This window comes from Diabrotica virgifera, chromosome 3, assembly GCF_917563875.1.
Source record: "Diabrotica virgifera virgifera chromosome 3, PGI_DIABVI_V3a".
NCBI lineage: Eukaryota > Metazoa > Arthropoda > Insecta > Coleoptera > Chrysomelidae > Diabrotica > Diabrotica virgifera.
Genome location: NC_065445.1, coordinates 82,569,065 through 82,589,725, shown reverse-complemented (window position 1 = coordinate 82,589,725; position 20,661 = coordinate 82,569,065). Strand labels below are relative to the sequence as shown.

Genomic DNA, 20,661 nt, shown 5'->3' with positions numbered 1-20,661 from the left:
TACGACAAACGAGTAATTGGACTTTGTCACACTAATGCCCCACCCTGTATGTACAGAGTGTTCAGAGTTCTGTTGACTTTTCCTAAAATGTAAAGTTTTAAAAGAAGGCTCATTCTCAAGTTATTTACGAAATTATAAAAACATTACTTTTACATTTAAATAGTTAGATATTGGTTGAATGTATTTTCATGATTAATTATTACACATTTGTCTACAGGGTGTACAAAATTTAGTTTCATTAGTTGGAGTATTCAATGTGTCATATGATGCTTATTTTAAATGGGAACACTATGTATATTAATAAATAATTATATTAAACAAACTTACCTCTTTGAATGGTATATCGATGTCCTATATCTAGGTGTCGATAGTTTTTGCGTAATTTACAATTACTTAAATTCTTAATCTGTAAATCGATTTTAAAACAAAAGATGTAGTTAATTAATTCATTGTATGACATTGTCAGTTTATGACAGTACAGTCTGGTAATTATCAAAAGGTATAAACATCCCTGTATGATCAAATTTTTTTTTTTACTTAAAATGGCTTTGGCAGGGCCAATTACATTCAAATTTAATTGTTCCTAAAAATGAATAATCACGATATCTATGAAAGAGTAAAAATGCTACTTTTCATTGGAATACAGTCGAACCCGCTTATTGGAATAGCCTTCGTGCCAATCCAAAGTATTCCTATAACCGGGATATTCTAATAACCGATCATTGGTCGCTAGTAGAAACGTTTCGGGACCTCAAATTTCTATTCCTTAAACCGGGATATTCCTTTAAGAGGTATTCTAATAAGCGGGTTTGACTGTATTTTTAAAATTGTCCCTTAGCTTCCAAAGTTTTAGAAGACACCCAAAAAAGGACGTTTTTGAGAGATTTCTCGATAGATTCCGTGCCACTGGTAATGTTGCATAGGTACGAAAAGTCAAATAAAAATAAACCATTTATTTTTAATCACATCCACGAACTTGATGTCCTGCTTTCTGTTACGGAAAACCCAAATACTAGTACGTGAAAAATTTCCGAGTCAATTGGAAATCAGTATCATCCGCAACCACTATCATCCGTATAAAACTCAACTACACCAGCATTAGACAGAAGAGGAACGTTTAACTTTTCGTTAATAGACTTAAGAATTTGGAGAAGATCCTGATTTTTTTTAAGAATGTATTATGTACAGACGAATCTACCTACTTTTCATAATATTGTCTAGTTCGAAGTTCTCAATCTGTGGTACATGTACCACTGGTGGTACATATCATTGGCGGTGGTACACAAAACACAGAAAAAATTAAAATAGTATGTACTTAGTAAGTATTGATCATACAATTTAAAAATATAGGTGGTACCAAAAATAATAACTGTAGGTGGTACATCACTCAAAAAGGTTAAGAACCGCTAGTCTAGTTAATAGACATAGCTTTCATTTTATTATGATACAGTAAACAAACATTTTACTGTTAATTACCAACACCCATGAAGTGTTAATGTTAGGGGCAGTATTCTGAGCGAGTACGTTATCGATCCATATTTTTGTGATGAAAATCTGTATAGAGCAGCTTTTTTAAATTTCCTAAAAAGTTTTTTGGATCCTTCTTAAAACCTTCCACTTAGCGTGCGAACAAACATGTGGCTCCAAGTGGACGGAGCTCCTGCTTATTTTTGACGTGATGTTAAGAACAACCTGGACATAAAATTTAGAAATAAATGGACAGATTCGGTCCATATATTTGGCCACCTAGGTCACCGTGATTGACCAAGATGATTTTTTTAAATGGGTTTATATTAAAAATATTGTAAATGCTACACTTCCTACCCTACTACTTCGATGACATTTTTACGAAATTAAGAATTTGGAATGCTTTTGCCTCTAGAACACCAGCTATGTTAATAATGTAAACAAATCATTTAAAATCTTGTATAAACATTTTGAACATGTATTACAAAACTGATTTTTAATTATACTAAGTTGTGGTTCATTTTGTATTTAGTTATTTTCTTATTATTACTTAATAACGAAAAAATTTATTTTACAAATCAGCAAATGAAAATAACATTTATTTACAACTACACTCTATAACAACTATGCCAAGATGATGGGTTTAAAAATCGAGTGACTATAAATATTTTTAATATCGAAGTACCGTTTAAGAAAATTGTAGATTACGCAAAAACTATGACACCTAGGTATAGGACATTCATACACCATTCGAAAGAGGTAAATTTGTTTAGTATAATTATTTATTAATATACATAGTGTTCCATTTAAAATAAGCATCATATTATGACACATTGAATACTCCACTACTGAAACTGTAAATTTTGTTTTAACACCCTGTAGACAAATGTGTAATCAATAATCATGGAATACATTCAACCAATATCCAACTAAACTGCGCGTCATAGAAAACGGGCACCCTAAAAAATGCGTCATTTTTGATGTGGCGTATCTCCTAAACCTGTTGTCCGATTTAAGTGATTTTTTGAATATGTTCTAGCCCTAATCTTTGTCAATATCCCTGTATTTTTGCAAAACAGGCAAATTTTCATTGTATACCGGGTGTACGAATCAAACTGTGTTTTTTTCTAAGTTCGCAACACCCTGTGGCATATTCTAGCATTTATAAAATACTGAAATTAAAACCCAACTATAGCCTCAGGTTTTCTTAACATTCTGTTTTTGATTCATTCGTTTATGATGGATAATACAAAAGTTATGTACTTTAACAACTAGGCATGCTCTTTATCAGTACAGGGTGTTTCTAAAGAAGTACGACAAACTTTAAGGGGTAATTCTGCATGCAAACATAATGACCGGTTGCTTTATAAACATATGTCTGCAAATGCTTCGTTTCCGACATACAGGATGTTTAATTTTTTCTTAAAAACTGACGATTTATTTATTGCCCTAAAACCGGTTGAGATATGCAAATGAAATTTGGTGGGTTTTAAGACGTAATTTTTGAACATTTTTTGATATACAATTCAGCATTTTTTATTCACCATTGGCGTACATACGAATAATATGATCGGTCATATTACCCGTATGCGCTCCAATAGTGAATATAAAATTCTTAGTTGAATGTCAAAAAATGTCCAATAACCATCTCTTAAAACCTACCAAATTTCATTTGCATATCTCAACCGGTTTTAAAGCAATAAATAAATCATCAGTCTGTAAGAAAAAATTTAACATCTCGTATCTCGGAAACGAAGCTTTTGCGGATATATGATTACAAAGCAAACTGTCATTATTTTTAATGCAGAATTATACCCCTTAAAGTTTGTCAAACTTATTTAGTCCCTGAAACACTTTAGACTTATAACACCCTATACTGATCAAGAACATGGCTAGTTGTTAGTAGTTGTCAAGTACATAACTTTTGTATTATCCAACATAAGCGAATGAATAAAAAAACACAATGTTAAGAAAACCTGAGGCTATAGTTGAATTTTAATTTCAGTATTTTATAAATGCTAGAATAATCCACAGGGTGTTGCGAACTTTGAGAAAAAAAAACAGTTTGATTCGTACACCCGGTATACAATGAAAATTTACCTGTTTTGCAAAAATATTATTACAAGAGATATTGACAAAGCATAGGGCTATAACATATTCAAAAAATCATTTAAATCGGACAACAGGTTTAGGAGATACGCGACATCAAAAATGACCCATTTTTTAGGGTGCCCGTTTTCTATGACGCGCAGTTTATTTAGATGTAAAAGTAGTGTTTTTATAATTTCCTAAATAACTTGAGAATAAGCCTTTACATTTTAAGAAAAGTCAACATAACTTTACATAGGTATAGGGAAGCCTTATGAACCTATACCTTATTTTTTGCGGACAGTTCAAAAATTCAATAAAATACAGGGTGTTCCATAAGAAAAAATATAACTTTGATACGTTGCCATTTATTGGGACACCCTGTATATTTCAAAATAATTTTAAAATGTAGCTTTTATGAACTTACAAACTTCAATTTAAATTTTTTTCAAATCTTTTACCATTTTGCTGTAATCTTCTGTCGCGTTAGTGGTGACTCACCCTGTATATGTCAAAAAAATCATAATTTAAAAATCAAAAGTTTTGTATTTAACATTTTTTTGTAATTCTGTAAATGAAGCAGTTTACAGGGGGGTCAAAATATAGAGAATAACCCTGTACATACGAATTGGAATTGGAATGGTCAAAATATAGAGAATAACCCTGTACATACGAATTGGAATTGATGTGGCTTCTACCAGTACTTATTCGCAAAAAAACTTCCATCCAATTATTTTTTTACTGTTGACCATCCATACATTTTACAAGACCCAACTGTACCATTATTGTATCCATAAACCATTTATAACCAAGTACAAAATGCTTGCTAACAGGACGGTTCCTTTGGCTTGGTTGTTAAAATCATAAATGTGGTAATAAATTTTCCACTATACTAAATTTACAATCAAGATGCAGTAGAAATAAACAAACCAAGACACATTAAATCGACGCCGGATATAAAAAACATTGCAACTCACTCTTGCTTAGTTTACAGGAGAGTGATTTAAAGAAATTTACACAACTTTTTATTTTTTTACCCAGTCAGCTTTTATATTTATATTTTTTGTAATTTTCTAAATCCATGTTGTATAACTTTTTCTCAGCTTTTCACTTTTACGTATCATATTGTTTGATTTAGGTCTAGTTACAATACTATTTTTAAGAATTTTAGGTGAAGATCATTGTAAGTGGTATATACAATATTTCAATTTTTTTTTAACTACAAAATAAACATTTACAAATTATTCTATTTAAAATTGATCCCTAGCAAACTTCAATTCAGAGTCATCATCCGAATATTGTGTTTGTTGAGAGTGGGGAAGATTCAAATAAAAACTGCAATATTGCTCTGGTATAGTTTTACTAGAGCACAAAGCAACAAGATCTTTATATTTTGAAATTGTTATGGGAAGTAATCCATTCTATGCTAGAGGAATTTGAAGTTCCCATAAACATTGTATATTTTTATTCCCTGATTTGGTAGCCCTTCTGCTCAATTTCGGTTTTATTCTAAGTTTCGAAATAATTGCTCAGAAATAAAATTTAGTGAAAATTGAGAATGTCTAAATCCCGATTCGGTATTTTGTTTAACATTGATTTAAAATCCTAGATATCCTTTTGACTAGGTCTTTTAATCCGTATGCTTTTGCTGTGCATTTTCCTGTTTATATTATTTGCTCTGTTATTCTGGCGACCACGCATATATCCAGTTATACGCCCTTGCACTCCACCTTCCTGTCTGATTTTTTCTTGGAATGGCGTAGTTAACCACATATCTGTTATGCTGAAAGTGTCCAAAAATGTTTTCTTGAACTGAAGTCGCTGTCGATGTTCTGCTAACTGCAAATTATATTCATGTATCCAGTTTGTTCTGGACTTGCAACCTTTCTTTCTTACCCGAGTTATCTACATAAATATTCACTTTTTTGACATTATGAGCTATTGCCCAAAAATTATTAAATGAATTGAGTTATTTATTTGCAGATCATTCCGATTTACATTTTCTGTTACATTTACAGTTACATTCAGGTCCCAATTCTTTCATGTTGTGTTCAGTATTCATTTTCTTAAAGATATTCATTTTGCAATACTTGGATCCCTTTGTGTCTTCCTTACCAAGATTTTTTTCTTTTTGTACTGTTTTTTCTTGGCAGAAGTATCTAATGATAAATTTGTACCTTTGATGCCTGTAGAAGTTTCTGCTATCAATGTTTCTTGAGCGTGCAATCCACTGAACATCAGGTACCTTATTTTTATCAGTTGAAGTTAGTTCGGTCGTAAATGGTATGTTACAATGTTTTTATAAAAAATATTCATTGATAATAAAAAAATTTAATATTGTAACATTGCTTACAATGAGATTATTTTGTTAAATAACTTTATATTTATATAAGATAGGATAAATGTTTTTTCTACCAAGTGATCCAAAATTTGCACTTACAATGAGATTATTTTGTTAAATAACTTTATATTTATATAAGATAGGATAACGGTTTTTAGACCAAAATAAAGGTTATCCTTTATAGATGTCCTTTAAACCATAGTTGAAAAACATTGTAAGTTACAATGTTTTTCATATCAGCTGTCAAAATGTTGCTAAGAGCACCCTCGAATCATTTACAATGTATAAACTTTGGAAGTTATTTTGTTAAATAACTTTATATTTATATAAGATAGGATAACAGTTTTTAGACCAAAATAAAGGTTATCCTTTATAGATGTCCTTTAATAGTTGAAAAACATTGTAAGTTACAATGTTTTTCATATCAGCTGTCAAAATGTTGATAAGAGCACCCTCGAATCATTTACAATGTATAAACTTTGGAAGTCATGATTTGGGATTTACAATGTATTTATGTTGTAAATTATGATTCCGGAGTGCTCCTAGTAGCATTTAACGTGTCTTGGTTTGTTTATTTCTACTGCATCTGGATTGGAAATTTAGTATGGCAATATCACCCACTCACATAGTCTTCTTTGTGACATTAAAAACAATCAGTTCATCCAATTTTGAAGATCGACTGTCCCCAAGTTGCTGAGGTAGGTTATATCTTAGGGAAGGAGCTTATTCTAAGATTTTGCTGATCAATGTTCTCCACAGAAAACCGAGGTTTATGTATAAAGCATCATTGCTAGTTTTCTCATTGTACTTTGATTAGGGATATAGCTGTGCCTTTCTATAATTCCATTCCAAGCTTTCAAATAACCCCCCAATCATTTGAAGACTGAAAAAATTAATATTTTTCTCAAGCTAAATTTTAAAGACAGTCTGGAATATTTACCAGGGTTTGGTACTATTGACATCAAAGGGCCTAGCCGGGTAAGATGGTGAAAAGTGTCCCCAACTCAATTTAAATTCCATATAGGCCACTTTTTAGCACATATAGAGGAACTCGCTTTCTGAAATTTTTAGCCCCCTAGGTGGTCAAGTGACCCCCCTAGAGCCTAATTAGGCTTTTTGTTTTTATTTTTTATCTCGGCCGCATCAAGAGCTAGCCGAAAACTTCCATTTAAAAAAGTTGTAAGTTTCAAAAAGATCTTTTAATTTTTTGGCGGGAAATTCGAATTTTTAGAACAATTTTTAACTTTTAAATAATTGAAAAAAAAACTAACGACACTCGTTCTTACGAAAATCTTTTATGTGTATTTTTGCACAATCTTCCATCCTGAATTTTTTCAGATTTTTAAAATTGGTGAAACGTACCTTTAAAAACCGCATTTTTCGGTTTTCTTTTTCGTTGAAAAATTCTCATTTTCGTAAAAACGAGTGTCTTGGTTTTTTTTTCAGTTATTTAAATGGTTAAAATTGTTCTAAAAATTAGAATTTCCCGCCAAAAAATAAAAAAAAAAAATTTTTGTATATCGTCATACTAGAACAATACTAAGACAACTTAAAAAATATAGTTTCGAGTAAATTGAGTTTTAAATTTCCTCCATAGAAACTATGAAATAAAAATATTTTATATAAGTTTATTGCATTGTTTCTTGAATGTTATGGTGTCCTATTTGTTCTTGAGTGTGTTTAGAGTTCAACTGAAAATTTGAAATAATAAATAATGAGAATAAACTGAGATTTTGTAACATGTCCTCCTCTTGCTCTTTAAAAATTTGTGATATATACAACTTATCTTTGCTAAGTGTTGAAGTTGTCCTAGTATTGTATTTATTTTTTGTAATATTCTTTAAAAATATCTTTATTTTTCTTCAGCTTATCCTAGTATTTCACCAATTCTATTGTTCAACAATTAATTTTGTTACCCATATTCTATAATATCCCACTGTTACACTATTTTTTGATGCACTTGACCACTTTGTCCTGTTTCATTGATTTTTCAAGTTATCTTTACACAATTATTCTCAAAAAAATACAGTAGGTATTGTAATTTTTTATTTTTTACTGAAACTTCAAGAAATAGCAAACATAATATTATTACATAAATTTATAAAATGAAATCAAATATTACTAACTGGTTAAATCATTTATACTAAAATTCCACTCAATAAACAATAATAAATTGAAAAATTTACGATTTTAGATTTTTAAAAAAATCGTGATGTTCGGCAAGGATATGTCGGATGAAACTTACAAGATCTTCTTTTTTCTTAAAGGAAATTTTAGGGTGTTCCATATAAGCTGGAGCAATATTGTCAACTTCATTCATTTGAACGTTAATTTGTTTAAATGAATCGGTACCAAAGGTTTCCTTGTAGAAAATAATATTTGGGCTTTCTTTGGTCACTCGCAATACCTTAATATTGCTCGCAAAGTATTTTCTCTCCAATTGAATTTTTAGAAAAACTTGCAAAATTCATGCTAATCTTTTTCGAATATATTTTAATAAACAGAAGACACGTGTTTTCCGAACGAATTTAAGAAACGACTTCTAGCATCCCCACTCTATTGCAGTCGGAGAGCAACGTGAACTGACCAGTGAAAGTGAACAACTTTACTGTACTGTAACTGACCGACTCATCCACGAATTCGTAGGTGAGCGTGGGGATATACTCGGACATTTACTCAAATAATCCCTATTTTTGAAGCTTGGTTAGGGAAATACAGAGACAACTTAAAAAACAGGTTAATTTAAAATTTTCTTTGCCACACTCGGTGAAATAGTCGGACCAGTTTGCTAGTAAAATACTAAGACAACTTAAAAACACAGATATGTTAAAAAAATCATAATGCAGATGTGGGGCTAGACTAAGACATGTGGGAATGTCCGGGTATTTCACCACAACTATGATTAGAAAACGCAAATATTAATCGGATAATAAAAAGGTATTTTAAGATATCTTCCTTTTAACCCAGGTATTTCCAACAAATCAATTAGTTCAATATTAGGATATTGCTCATAAACACCACAAAGCAGCCGATTGAACAAATCTTAGTATCTCTCCAAATAGCTTATGAAATTTTACATCAGATAGAGAAGATAACTCAAAAGTCAAATATTTGAAGATATCCTAGTATTGTTCTAGTGCGACGATATATCTTTTTGAAACTTAACTTTTTTAAATAAATAAAGTTTTTGGCTAGCTCTTGATGCGGCTGAGATAAAAAATAAAAACTTAAAAGCCTAATTAGGCTCTAGGGGGTCACGTGACCACCTAGAGGGCTAAAAATTTCAGAAAGTGAATTCCTCTATAGGTGCTAAAAAGTGGCCTATATGGAATTTAAATCGAGTTGGGGGCACTTTTCACCATCTTACCCGGCTAGGCCCTTTGTTTTAATTATAATAAAATAATACATACATCCAATATTTTTATTTTTAATCTTTCCAGGCATTTCTTAACCACTTCCATTAAATTCTGTCCCAATGATTTTTACTTCCAATTCTTCATATTTATACATTCCCTCTATACATTCACGTTCATACATTCCCTCTTTTTTTGTATTGGCTTTGGGAGAGTGCCATTTTTGGCATTCTTTGCTCCCATTCTTCTAATGTGTCCTAAATATTGCACTCTTTGTGCTTTAATTATAGATATTTTTGGCTTTTTATATCTTTAATTTATTCCTATTTCTCCATTGTTCTTAGTATTTTTCTTTCAAATGCTTCTAAAAGATCAATTTCTGATTTCTTCCCATAATTTGAATGCACATGTAACTGTAGGTCTGATACTGTTTTGTAATTTCTAATTTTTGTTTTTCTTGAGAGATTTGGATTTCATAATTTCCTTTTTTTGCTTTGCCTTTATCTCATGTTCTTCATACATAAGTAGGAAGGAACTCAGTTTTACTGCTAACGCCAGTTTACTATTTTGTCAAAATTTTTGTGAAGTTTTTTTCTTAATTCTAATTTTCAAGTATGTATATGGTTTGAGCCTTCACTGAGCCACGTATATAAAAAACTTCGAAATATATTTAGAAAACATTCCAATAACGCCCCTGCCCAAAATCTGAATAACATTGTCAGCATTGATATTGGTCTAAGCAAGACAATATTCTATGCATAGCATATAAAAGTCAGCTTCATGCGTAATAAATGGTGAGGTTCTTATTCCTAAAGTTTTATTCCTTTATCCATGCTAAAAAAATAGAATATTTGTCTAGAGCGAGTTTTATGTATGGAACCCTCAATTATCTCAAAAACAGCTTGAAAGATTTTTATGTTTTGGTAGGGTTTTCTAATGCATCCCATCTTACAGTGGTAATTACATTGTTGTTAGATCTTCCTTTTTTCCTGAAATCTAATGAACTTTCTTATTTCAAATGGGACACCCTGTATATTTTTTGCGTTTTGAAGTCCATAAGAATATCGATTATTTTTCATGTTACATTCGATATACCTAGATGCCATATTTTCGGAGTTATTGCTACATTTATTTAAAAAGAAAATTTTAAACAAATTATAAAAATCCATTTTTTCGGCCTGGGTACACATTCTTCAAACATCTACAGGAATGGACTGGTTAGGGGGGGCGTCTGCACCTTTTGACATTTTTTTGTTGTATCTTGTTAAATTGTGTTTTTAAAGGCAATGTAATTCACCATTTTGTATCTAAGATGTTCCATATTTGACCTAAGATGGTCAGTATATTTTCCCCCATTTTGCCTTGTAGTGACCCCCCATTCTTGTCCTATCGATAGTTTTCCACATATTAAATTCTAGAGACTGGCCGATCCATTAACTCTGGGTAGGAGAAAAATATGCATCGGCACTGTTCCAAGGAAGTTTTTCCTAGATTTTGTCACTTTGTGTGTTCCAAGCTCCAGTTCTCTATGGAGTATAGATAGTGTGACTAACTAACTCCCTATTTAGTCAAATTCGACACAATGCTGAAAAAAATACCTGAAATCCAGGACTCTTCAGTGAAAATCGGGCCATTTTTTTTTCTTTCGTAATATCATTTTATTTATTAAACATCTTTATGTTGACAATGATATTTTTAATGGGGTTAAACCACAATAATTGGTTGTAATTGATGTTAATGAAACAGTTTTGAGTTTTTGTAGAACTATAATAACAAATACCACGATATGCAGCGTTTTGGATGTGGTATTAATATTCTTCTTCTTCTTAAGCCTTCAGAAATCCAACTTTGGACATAAGCCTCCCCCAATTCAATCCAGTGTTGTCTATTTTGCGCCACGTGTTTCCAGTTGTGTCCTCCAAAGTTCTTTATGTCATCAGCCCATCTCATTTGTGGCCTTCCTCTGCTTCTTCTTCCTAACCACGGTCTCCATTGTTGTATTTCAGGATTCCATCTTTTATCCTTCAGTCGGGCATTGTGTCCTGCCAAGCTCTATTTTAATTTGGCAGCATGTTCTCCTGCGTCTTTCACTTTGGTTTTGTTTCTAATCCATTTATTTGTTTTTTATCTATAAGCCTCAGCCCGAGCATTGATCTTAATACATATTACACTTTCGAAATTGTCGACTTTTTTCGTCTTACCAATTCAGTTTGATATGAATTCTTAGAAGAATATTCAAAATAGAATTTTACCAAAACATTGAAAATTGGGATGGCCTGGAAGCCTGGTCCGGGACGGCGGGACACGACTTCGTAATTCGGGCCATGTCCCGGATTTTTCGAGCTAGTTGGTCACACTAAGTATAGAGCATGGTGCTCGTCCGCAATTTTCTCATTTGTTTGGCATGGTTAGATGTGTTCCAAATAAAGCAAACATGTTCAGAGGTTAAAATATATGGTGTCTGGTGCCCTTGTTTTTCAGAAGCCAGGACATTGACTGGTCCAAAGTGCCCCAGTGTTTTCTAATGTAATTTCTTCTTCTTTTGCCCTTTAATTCGTCCAACTTTGAACATAGGCTTCCCCCAGTTTCCTCCATTTGCTTCTGTTTCGTGCTTTGTTTCCAGTGTGTTCCTCCTATCTTTTTAATATCGTCTCCCCATCTCATCTGGGGTCATCCTCTTGCTCTCTTTCCTGTCCATGGTCTCCATTGTTGTATCATGCTATTCCACAGATTGTCTGTTTGTCTAGCGTTATGACCTGCGAAGCTCCATTTTAGCCTGGCTATATGTTGGCCTGCGTCTTGTGACTTTTGTTCTATTTCTGACCCAGTTGTTTTGCTTTTTGTCTGTCAATTTTACTCCTAACATTGCTCTCTCCATGGCTCTTTGTGTCTTTATTATTTTATCCATGTTTGCCTTGCTCAAGGCAATGTAATATCATTCCGTGCAATTCAGGGTTTTTGTTGTGCTTACTTTGAAGGTGGAAGGCACAGATTTTGAGTTTCCTTTCTACTTCATTCAAAATCTCTTCCTTTGAGCATGTATTCAAAAAAAAATTGAATTGGTGATTGGAGAAAGGATAACCCTGACAACCATTTTTAAAAAAAGAAAACTGTTTTGCGTCGAAGCCTCCAGAAAGCGGACGGCGATTTTATCGTTTTTGTGCTCAGCAGATATAAATACAAATATTCACACAATGGCTATCTCACTTGACAGAAGTTATAAATATAGCCATTCTATGAATATTTGTATCTTATATAATTCGCCATATTTTTGAAATGTTATCCTTTTTCCAATCACCAATTCATTTATGCTAAAACACTTGTGGGAGCCTGTTCTTTTGAACTCTCGAGATACCTAGTTTGCCTTACATGATCAACAATGTTTTGTAGTAAGGAATATACGACCCTATCCAGATGTGCCATTTAGTGTCATACAATTTGTGTGGAGCAATGTCTTGTGCCTCACCGTGTCATAGGTTGCTGTCAGATCTATAAAAGCAGTCCCTGTTGTCTTCCTCTTGGTTGTCTCCCTTGGTAAGGTCTCCAATCTAGCAGTGTGGCCTGCAAAGCTCCGTTTCTTCTTTTTCATGTACCATCTCATGTCCGTTCAGAATGTTGGTTACCATGATAGCTATCTTAATTTTATTCACTGCCACCCTAAATAGCATGCTTGTATCAACACAATACCAATCTCTTAAGTTCTTCAACCATGAGGTTCTTCTTCTTCCTGGACTGCGTTTGCCTATTTTTCCTTGGATAATGTTTTTATCCTTTTTTTGCTGGGTGTCCCAAGAATGCCGTGTTTTTTCTTCAATAACCAACCTAAAACTTCCAGGGAAGATTTTTTTATGCTTAGTTGTATCTGGTTGATACGGCAGTCTTTGGAAAAGGATTTATTTCATGCATAAAACTCATTGCATTATAACCAATCCACTTGTGTAAAATGCTCTCCTGGGTCAGGTTTCATTTTAACTTTGAGTAGCACAAAATTCTATGTTTCAGGAAGGCCTCTAAAGTAAAATCAATCGTATGTCTCGGGCCTCCTTGAACAAGAAAGTTTCTATTCTTAATTTCCATTTACTCAACTTTTTTCAGCTCATCTAAAATGAATGTATCTGAAATATATCTTACAATTGCTTTTTTTCTTCAAACAATAGCACCACATTAATTACTATACTAAATGACTGGTTATGCCTGCACTCTAAATTACTTGTTAACACTCTTAACCACTAGGCCATCAAGGCAGTTCACATTGGTATGTAAGGGGCTTATTTATTGGTCGCCTAGGGCCTAGAGGTCCAGATCTTACCAATCTGTTTTTTAAAATCACCACGCGTCGTTCTAGCCAATCATTGAGTGTAATACTGATAAAACAGCCTCTTCCTTGATCAAACAGTCTCTTCCCTGATAAAACTTAATGTTACGAACGACATTGGAAAATCTCATATTAGTTATAAAAATTGTGTTTTTAATAATTGTTCATTTTCGATTTAAACAGTTTTTTATGTATTAACAATATAATACATAAATTGGTTCATTTTTAAATCATAAAATAATTTATCTATACCTACTTAAGAAATTGATCCTAGTTGTCTTAAAAATATTTCACAGATGCCCGCATTTACTAATAATTGGTTCACAAAATAATCTTTTCAAATACCACTCGTCCTCTAAATTTTGCTTGATAAATTTTTCGTTTTCATACTTGAAACTTCTTTATTTAGGGTAAAATCACTAACAAACCGAAATGGAATACCACTCGTCCTCTAAATTTTGCTTGATAAATTTTTCGTTTTCATACTTGAAACTTCTTTATTTAGGGTAAAATCACTAACAAACCGAAATGGATAAAATCACTCGTCCTTCAGACTCATGATTTTATCATTCGGACTCATAACAAATATCCAAGTTTCTGTTTTTTACGTATTTGACTAGACATTGAGTATTAATTGTTACGTTTTAAAAATATGTAATTCGAAAAATAGTGCAAAAAATGTTTCCGTTTAAACGTCGTGAAAATGAGTTTTCCGTTTACATTTTTTCGCCCCTAAATTAACTTCATTAACAGCATTCATATTCCACCTAGAAAAACTCGACAATACGAATGAAATCTGCTAATTTTGTTACGATCGTAAAGGTTTTGCATAATAATTTTGCAATCCAGGATCCACTAAAAGATAAATTTATAAAAGCCCAAAAGTGAACACTTCAGTAGTCACAACATTTTTTACATATGTATTTATAAAGAAAAGCTGAAGCTTTCAAACTCAGAACAATTGTAATCGATGAACTATGAAAGCCTATGGAATTTTCTAAAGTTGTGGTGTTGGGGTAGCATCTCCGCGTGCCAGCCCGATTCACACATTTTGCTCGGCTCGCGAAGGGGCTACCCCCACCACCATATTAAAAAATTATTGAGGGTCTCCTAGTTCGCAGATTTCAATTTTCAAAGTGCGTTAGAAAGCTGAGCCTTTATAAATAATATGTAAAAAAAAAATGACTAGTAAAGTGCTTTTTGAGCCCCGCATTTTGTCACTGAAAATTTTATAAGTATGGACAAAGCAGCAAATTTGCAATTTTTTGTGCCCCTTGGATTCCATGATTATTATGCAAAAACTATTCAACCGTTTAGTACACGTTTTAGTAGTATTTACTATAGTTTTTCTAGGCGGAATATGAAGGCTGTTAAAAGTGGCTGGGAATAGCTATTTGTATAACAAGGGAGGAAAGTGCTACTTTTCCTCCCGAGAATGAAGTTTACTGCCCGACGCGTAGCGGAGGGCAGTAATCATTCAAGGGAGGAAAAGGCACTTTACTCCCATGTTATACATATGGTTTTTCCACCTTCCTCAAATTAATAACAAGTCATTTTTCATTTTTACTTAATTTATTTATGTAACTAACCAACAAAATTTATTAAATAGAATAGAAAAAGACTGTTTGACTTCTACACACTTCTATATAAATCTAAACGGGAACTGGTGTATGTTTTCAAAAGACTGATAGTGTGTAAATAAATTTATTAAATCAGCTAAGTACTTTCAGCATATTATGCCATCATCAGAGCTATCCTATAAAAAGACTAAGTTGAAAAATCTTATTCATAAAAAATTATAAAGTGAAACTTACGTCTTATAGGTGTAAAAACCTCAAAAGAAGAGAAAACTTCGAACAAACACATTCTTTAGTTTAAAATAAACCCAGGGATATAACCACTGGTTAGGGTAAAAACCCTTAAATGTTTAAAAATTACATTTAATGTGTTTTTTTTTTTATAAAATGGCTACCATTCTTACAAACAGCTGTTACTGACAATATTCAAAAACGACATGCTGCTGACGGAAACAATAGTTCCTAGCGACATCTGTGTTTTTAAAATTATTTAAAATTTTTTGAAAATGACTAAGTTGTCATATGTAGGTTACTAATTAATGAAATTAATATGAAAACTGAAGTTAAATTTAAATGACAATTGTTAAGTTTAAAGTAAAGTTAAATGTGAAAATAATCAAATTATCAAAGTATTATTAATTATTAAAAAACCAAACAACCAGTCAGTTCTGACCAAATATAGAAGTGAGATAGATGAAAACCAAGGAGAAGCACCGTTGGACAAGCTCAGAGTTCCAAAACTGTTTGAAAACAATATTATTATTAAAAGGCAAATCGAAAATATTTACTTATTGTAATCAATGAAAGAAAATTCAAATATGTTATAAAGTAATGTTCAAAAAACTAGAGCAATTGTTGGGCATGCTGAATATAACAGTATTAAAGAAACTTCTTAAAGATTGGATCAAATTTACAATTTAATTGAACCTGGGTGTTAACACAATTTTGAGGATTTCTTTTTAATTCCCTGCTAATTTCTAAGTCTTCTAATAAATTCATTTTTGTATAGTTGTTAATGGGTATACTATGTAGAATCCTACTATCTCTTTGGGGACTGAAGTTATGTTTAGAAGCATGTAAGTGATTGCCAAAACTAGATTTGTCAATCTTAGACAAATGTTCTTTGATGCGTGTTTCCAAAGGTCGCATAGTTCTCCCCACATAAGTAACAGGGCAGTCTCCACAGGACAATTTGTATATACCACTTTTTGATGTTTTTCCAATTTTATCTTTGGTATGAGAAAAAATAGATTTGATATTTTCCTTACATTTGAATGATAGTTTAAGGTTGGGGATGTTATTTAGGATTTTGGCTATATTATCTGAAGGATAACCTATGTATGATATTGATCTATACATAACTGCTGTAGTGGAATTGTTAAGGACAGAATTGTAAGCTAGGGATCTATTCCTTTTACTCCTTAATTTGTGGAGGATGTTATCAACTAAAGTAGGGGAATAACCATTACTATATGCAAGTTGTTTGATAATATCTAATTCTGAATTGAAATTAGTATCTGATAATGGTAGACTAAGTAAACGATGGATGTAGCAATAAAAGGAAGCCATCTTCTGTTGAAAAGGATGGTTAGAAGATCTAGGGATGGTATGGTCAGTCTGAGTAGGTTTTCTAAAGACTGAAAAAATTAATTTACTGTCCATCCTAGTTAAAGTAAGGTCTAGAAAATTTATAGACTTGTTGGACTCGGTTTCTAGAGTGAAATTTATAGCTGGATGTAAATTGTTGAGCAAATAAAGAATATTTTCAGCATCTGTAGAATTGCCATCTATAATAGCCAATACATCATCAACATACCTGAACCAGTATAAGATTTTTTGGAAAGAGTTTTGGTTCGAAGAATTATTATCAAATATGTTAACCTCGAGGTTGTTAAGAAACAAATCTGCTAGCAAAGGTGATAAAGGATTACCCATTGCCAAGCCTTGTGATTGTCTATAAATAATATCGTTAAAGGTGAAGAAATCTTGCGATAAACAAAATTTAAGTAAATCCAACAAGTGAGGAATTGAAACTCTATTAATATTACTTTTAATAAGTAATGGAGAATTTACTTATTAAAAGTAATATTAATAGAGTTTCAATTCCTCACTTGTTGGATTTACTTAAATTTTGTTTATCGCAAGATTTCTTCACCTTTAACGATATTATTTATAGACAATCACAAGGCTTGGCAATGGGTAATCCTTTATCACCTTTGCTAGCAGATTTGTTTCTTAACAACCTCGAGGTTAACATATTTGATAATAATTCTTCGAACCAAAACTCTTTCCAAAAAATCTTATACTGGTTCAGGTATGTTGATGATGTATTGGCTATTATAGATGGCAATTCTACAGATGCTGAAAATATTCTTTATTTGCTCAACAATTTACATCCAGCTATAAATTTCACTCTAGAAACCGAGTCCAACAAGTCTATAAATTTTCTAGACCTTACTTTAACTAGGATGGACAGTAAATTAATTTTTTCAGTCTTTAGAAAACCTACTCAGACTGACCATACCATCCCTAGATCTTCTAACCATCCTTTTCAACAGAAGATGGCTTCCTTTTATTGCTACATCCATCGTTTACTTAGTCTACCATTATCAGATACTAATTTCAATTCAGAATTAGATATTATCAAACAACTTGCATATAGTAATGGTTATTCCCCTACTTTAGTTGATAACATCCTCCACAAATTAAGGAGTAAAAGGAATAGATCCCTAGCTTACAATTCTGTCCTTAACAATTCCACTACAGCAGTTATGTATAGATCAATATCATACATAGGTTATCCTTCAGATAATATAGCCAAAATCCTAAATAACATCCCCAACCTTAAACTATCATTCAAATGTAAGGAAAATATCAAATCTATTTTTTCTCATACCAAAGATAAAATTGGAAAAACATCAAAAAGTGGTATATACAAATTGTCCTGTGGAGACTGCCCTGTTACTTATGTGGGGAGAACTATGCGACCTTTGGAAACACGCATCAAAGAACATTTGTCTAAGATTGACAAATCTAGTTTTGGCAATCACTTACATGCTTCTAAACATAACTTCAGTCCCCAAAGAGATAGTAGGATTCTACATAGTATACCCATTAACAACTATACAAAAATGAATTTATTAGAAGACTTAGAAATTAGCAGGGAATTAAAAAGAAATCCTCAAAATTGTGTTAACACCCAGGTTCAATTAAATTGTAAATTTGATCCAATCTTTAAGAAGTTTCTTTAATACTGTTATATTCAGCATGCCCAACAATTGCTCTAGTTTTTTGAACATTACTTTATAACATATTTGAATTTTCTTTCATTGATTACAATAAGTAAATATTTTCGATTTGCCTTTTAATAATAATATTGTTTTCAAACAGTTTTGGAACTCTGAGCTTGTCCAACGGTGCTTCTCCTTGGTTTTCATCTATCTCACTTCTATATTTGGTCAGAACTGACTGGTTGTTTGGTTTTTTAATAATTAATAATACTTTGATAATTTGATTATTTTCACATTTAACTTTACTTTAAACTTAACAATTGTCATTTAAATTTAACTTCAGTTTTCATATTAATTTCATTAATTAGTAACCTACATATGACAACTTAGTCATTTTCAAAAAATTTTAAATAATTTTAAAAACACAGATGTCGCTAGGAACTATTGTTTCCGTCAGCAGCATGTCGTTTTTGAATATTGTCAGTAACAGCTGTTTGTAAGAATGGTAGCCATTTTATAAAAAAAAAAAAACACATTAAATGTAATTTTTAAACATTTAAGGGTTTTTACCCTAACCAGTGGTTATATCCCTGGGTTTATTTTAAACTAAAGAATGTGTTTGTTCGAAGTTTTCTCTTCTTTTGAGGTTTTTACACCTATAAGACGTAAGTTTCACTTTATAATTTTTTATGAATAAGATTTTTCAACTTAGTCTTTTTATAGGATAGCTCTGATGATGGCATAATATGCTGAAAGTACTTAGCTGATTTAATAAATTTATTTACACACTATCAGTCTTTTGAAAACATACACCAGTTCCCGTTTAAAATTTATTAAAACTAAAACTAGCAAGTAGGTACAATATAACTGTCAACTGTCAAATATAAGTCAAATTATTAATGTAAACATTGTTAAATCAAAATAACAATTTACTGTTTTTTACCATTTTGCAAAATACTGGGTGTTTTATAAATAAACGTTAAAATGTATAGATACTTACGTAATAGAAAATAGATATTGTACAGGGCGTCAATAAGTTATATTTCATAAATGACGTCACTTTTACTTTTCCTCCCTAGGGAGGAAAAATATTTTCCTCCCTAGGGAGGAAAAGTATAACTTTGCTCCCTACAATCAGGTCCGGAAAAGTATACTTTCGGTAGAGGTAGGTGGAAAAAAATTTTTTTGCACGTTTTCATAATGGCTATTTTTCAAATAATAACGTAAAATACTCAATTTCTATTCAAATATTACGCAAATCGGTCTGGATCCCGCATAAGAAAAAAAGTTGATTAATAGCAAGCTGAAAATTTGTTCATAGAACGGTGTCTAGTCGGACAAACTTCGATATATGGAAACACTGGAACAAGGGAAGTTTTAATGGTGGGACAGGTTAAAAATTTGGAACGTCAGATGTGTTTTGTCGGACAAAACTTCCAATTAATTTGTTACCCTTTCATTAAACTCTCCTACAAAAATCAGACTACTATTACTAACCAACATGATTCCTGCCATGTTCTTCGTGTTTCACTCATTAAAATGCGCAGTTATTGATCACACCAGTCTGATTTTTTGCACGAGAGTTTAATGAAAGGGCAACAAATTATTGGAAGTTCTGTCTGACAAAATACATCTGACGTTTTCGTAGTCTGACGTTCCAAATTTTTAACCTGTTCCACAATAATTAAAACTTGTTCCAGTGTTCCCAATAAAAGTTTGTTCGACTAGAGCAATGGTTCCTAACCTTTTATGTCTGGCGACCCACCTTCTGATATGCTTTCATATTCGCGACCCATCCCTCACCCATGATGGCTATTATGAAACGCTACTCAGCTACTGTAAGAGCCACGCCGCGACCCACCTGAAATCCGCCTGCGACCCACTAGTGGGTCGCGACCCACCGGTTGGGAAACGCTGGACTAGAGGACTAGACACGTGTTTTTTCTTATGCGGGATACAGACCTAAAAATGAAAAAAAAAACTACAATTTTTTTGCAAGAGCACAACTATCTCTCGTAAGTTGTAGGCAAAGAGCAACAAATTTTTTTTAACGAAAAATGAGAGCCCTAACGTAAGGTTTGACTGGCGTGATTGATACGTACATTCTGAAGCAATTGCAGCAAAAAACTGGAAAATGTTCATTATGGTCTGCTATTTGACAAATCCCCAATTCATCTAGCATCAAAAGTCCACTGCTGAAGATGGGCCTTCTCCCCCTTGTTTCAAACCCTGTCTATCCTGCGCCAGTCTCTATCCAGTTTTTATTTATCCTTCTCAATTCGTGGATCAA

The 20,661-nt window shown here is 32.2% G+C and overlaps 1 protein-coding gene across 50 annotated transcripts in view; it reads left to right on the top strand.

Annotated features, from left to right (window-relative positions):
• The window catches only part of LOC114336038 (longitudinals lacking protein, isoforms H/M/V), a 630,205-nt gene that overhangs the window by 10,762 nt on the left and 598,782 nt on the right, over positions 1-20,661 (top strand). The window lies entirely within an intron of this gene.